Source organism: Salmo salar, chromosome 01 (genome assembly GCF_965601325.2).
Source record: "Salmo salar chromosome 01, fSalSal1, whole genome shotgun sequence".
Lineage (NCBI taxonomy): Eukaryota > Metazoa > Chordata > Actinopteri > Salmoniformes > Salmonidae > Salmo > Salmo salar.
Window position 1 is genome coordinate 193,368 of NC_138291.1, and position 3,612 is coordinate 196,979.

Consider the following 3,612-nt stretch of genomic DNA (forward strand, 5'->3'; position numbering starts at 1 on the left):
TGGTAACAGAGAATTTCATGAATTCTTTATTTTGGAAATTCGAATACGTGCCATGAATATCGGTAAAATTCGGTTTACTCCTTGCAGAAAAATCAAGCAGCAGTTTCTGTAGTGTAGTGGTTATCACGTTCGCTTTACACGTGAAAGGTCCTCAGTTTGAAACCGGGAGGAAACAGTGCTCTTTGACATGTGCAGTAGGTACTGTACTATTAACAGAGAATAGTTATTTTCATAAATGCCTAATTTTGTAAATTTGAACACGTGCCATGAATATCTGTAAAATTCGGTTTACTTTTTGCAGCTTACTGTAGCAGTAGTTTCTGTGGTGTAGTGGTTATCATGTTCGCTTAACACGCGAAAGGTCCTCGGTTCGAAACCGGGCGGAAACAGTGCTCTTTGACACGTGCAGTAGGTACTGTACTTTTAACAGAGAATTGTTATTTTCATAAATGCCTAATTTTGGAAATTTGAACACGTGCCATGAATATCAGAAAAATCCGGTTTACTCGTTGCAGATAAGTGTTGCAGCAGTTTCTGTAGTGTAGTGGTTATCACGTTTGCTTTACACGCGAAAGGTCCCTGGTTCGAAACCGGGTGTAAACAATGCTCATTGACACATTCAAGAAGTACTATAGTGGTAACAGAGAATTACGTTAATACCTTATTTTGAAAATTCGAATACGTGCCATGAATATCGGTAAAATTCGGTTTACTCCTTGCAGAAAAATCAAACAGCAGTTTCTGTAGTGTAGTGGTTATCACGTTTGCTTCACACGCCCCTTTTTGGAGTTTCAGGAAGTGGAAGAGAAGCAGGTGTCTGAGTGCTTGAGAGAGAATATCGTTTTTTTTTTTGAGGTCTAGTTGACTTATACGTTTGAAAGTTTGTGAGTGACTGTAGTGAAGTTTCTGTGAAACGTTTTTGCTATTGTCCCCCATCAGCGTGAGCTGTTTGGGGGATATTGCTTAAAATAACCGTACGGACAACATGGCTTCGACATCAAGAGTACAAACGACGACGAGAAAGGACAACAGTGAAATCAGAATGTTAAACGAAGAACTGAAAAAAAGAACATATGAGAAGGAACTGACGGTGAACGTGGAAATAAGTGGAGAAGGGAAAATAACAACGATGGAATTGCTGAGAGGAATAAAGGAAGTTTGCGGAACAATACTGGGATGTCGAATGAAAGACGGGAATAAGTATGAAATAACAATGTCTCATGTAAATGGAAAAGAAAGACTAATAGACGGGCTAAAGATAAAGAACTGTCAAATCATGGCTAAAGAACTAGGGAACGATGAGCTGGTGGTGTCCTTTTTGAACTTGCCCGCATACATTACGGATGAGGAGATAGAAGAGAAACTAAAAGGCTGGAAGGTGAAGGCGACCACGCCAATCAAGAGGAGGATGTGGCCAGGAACGGACATTGTAGATGGGACAAGATTTTGCAAGGTAAAGTTTACAGACAATGTGCAATCCTTGCCATATTCTACTAAATTTAACACTGTCGAGGGATTTGAATATTTTCGTGTAATCCACGACAATCAAGTGAAGGTATGTAGATTATGTATTCAGCCGGGGCACATACTTAAGGAATGTCCGGAATTCACATGCCACAAATGTAGTGAACAAGGGCATTATGCCAGAGAATGTCGGAACATAGGAAATGTGTGCAAAATGTGTGACAGACCTAAAGTTAGATGTAGCTGTAATAAGGGAGAAAATCACTTACTTTTGCAAACAATGGACCTCACGTCTGAGGAAGAGGGGAGTGTGCCTATGGAGAGGGAGGATGAGAGTGACATGGAGAGTGTGACTCCAGAGACAGTGGCAGATAAGCTTGAAGAGCCTGTAATGTCTCCTGGCAAAGCACGAGACGCCGTTTTAGTCTCTGCTGCTGACAAGGTGGAACAGCAGCACATGATGGGTGAAAGACATACACAGGTAGAGATGGTGCAAGGTGCTTCTCAGGTGCCTGAGCCAGCTTTAAGCCTGTGTAAAAATTACACCAAAGAGTGGGCTGGGTCCACTGAAGTCACGGGCACTGTTAAAGCGCACTTTTCAAAAGGCTTCCCGGCCGATCCCCCCAAAAATCCAAATAAAGAGACGGATGATGAAATAGATAGTGAGGATCTTCAGTTGTTTGTAAAAAATAAGAGGTCATTGTCGAAAACCAGGGAGATGATGGGTTTTGGAAAAAAGAAAAAGTAGGATTTTTAAGGACTTGTTTGGCTCTGATTATACTTCTGCACACATTCATAATGATTACAGTCGCATCCCTAAATGGTAACAGTTTGAGAAACATGAGCAAATTTGAGCAGGTATTAGTGTCTGTTAAGGCAGACATGTTGTGTTTTCAAGAGACCAATTGGACAGACTCCAAAATGCAGGAGATTAAGAGTAAATGGTCAGATTTAATTTTTTGTAGTCATGGAGGGGATAAAACATGTGGTGTGGCTATTTTGATAAAAAATGATGTGGTGCAAAATGTAAAAGAAATATATGCTGACAATGATGGCAGACTTATTGTAATTGAATTTGAAGTTCAAAATGTAGTTTTTCGTTTAATTAATGTTTATGCTTCAAACATTGAATCTGAAAGGAGAGAAATGTTTCACAAATTAAAAACACTGTGCTCAGAAAACTGTATACTGATAGGAGATTTTAATGTGAGGTGTAGTAGAATGGATGCCTCTAGTTGTGCTAAATTCAGATATGACTCTTCTAGAAATGCATTATGGAAACTTATGAATGAGGAGAATCTAGTAGATATATGGAGGGCTGAAAATCCAAACAGAAGAGTATTCTCTAGAAGGCAGGTGGTTCTAAAGGAATTAAAACAAAGCAGAATTGATTTATGTCTAGCAAAACAAGAATTGGTGCAGAATGTTAAGAAGGTGTCATATACCTTTACAGCATATAGTGATCATGCAGTAATGTCATTTCAAATGGGTTTTGGTGTGGAGAGGAGAGGGGGAGGTGTCTGGTGTTTAAATGCCAGTCTGTTAAAGGAGGAAGGATATAGAAATGAAATTGTTGAATGTATTAATGATGAAATGTCTAATGTACTGTTAAAAGAGAATGTGTGTTTATGGTGGGAGGAAGTGAAAGTAAAAGTAAAAAATAGGAGTATTAGGTACGCAAAAAATCATAACCGTTTAGATAAGCAGAAAGAAATAATGCTTAGGAATAGGATGTTGCATGAACTTGAAAAGGCTGATACGGATCCAGACTATGATGTTGTGAATTATTTGAAAATCCATGCAGAGCTGGGTCGTTATGAAAAAAATAAATGTTTGGGTGCTATTGTTAGGAGCAGGGCACAGTACGCTTTGGAGGGAGAGAAATGTACATCCTTTTTTTGGGGTCTGGAAAAAAGAAAACAAACTAAGAGTTACATTGTAGAGTTGGAAGATGAAAGAGGTGTAAAGGTAAACGATTTTGTTGGGATCTTAGAGACAGTTGAAACCTTTTACAGAAATCTTTACAAAAAGAATGATGTAGATAAAGTGTGTGTTGTAAAAGTGTTGGATACAATTAGTGCCAAAGTATCGCAGGCAGATAGAATGATGTGTGATGAAGAGATTTCGATTATGGAAATCAAGGAAGCA

General features: G+C 38.9%; 2 non-coding genes across 2 annotated transcripts; both read left to right on the forward strand.

The window, feature by feature from the left end:
- Positions 1-316: 316 nt before the first annotated feature.
- Positions 317-389, forward strand: trnav-aac (transfer RNA valine (anticodon AAC)). Its single transcript has one exon. It is a non-coding gene; the product is annotated as a tRNA-Val (tRNA).
- Positions 390-530: 141 nt separating this feature from the next.
- Positions 531-603, forward strand: trnav-uac (transfer RNA valine (anticodon UAC)). Its single transcript has one exon. It is a non-coding gene; the product is annotated as a tRNA-Val (tRNA).
- The last annotated feature ends 3,009 nt before the right edge of the window (positions 604-3,612 follow it).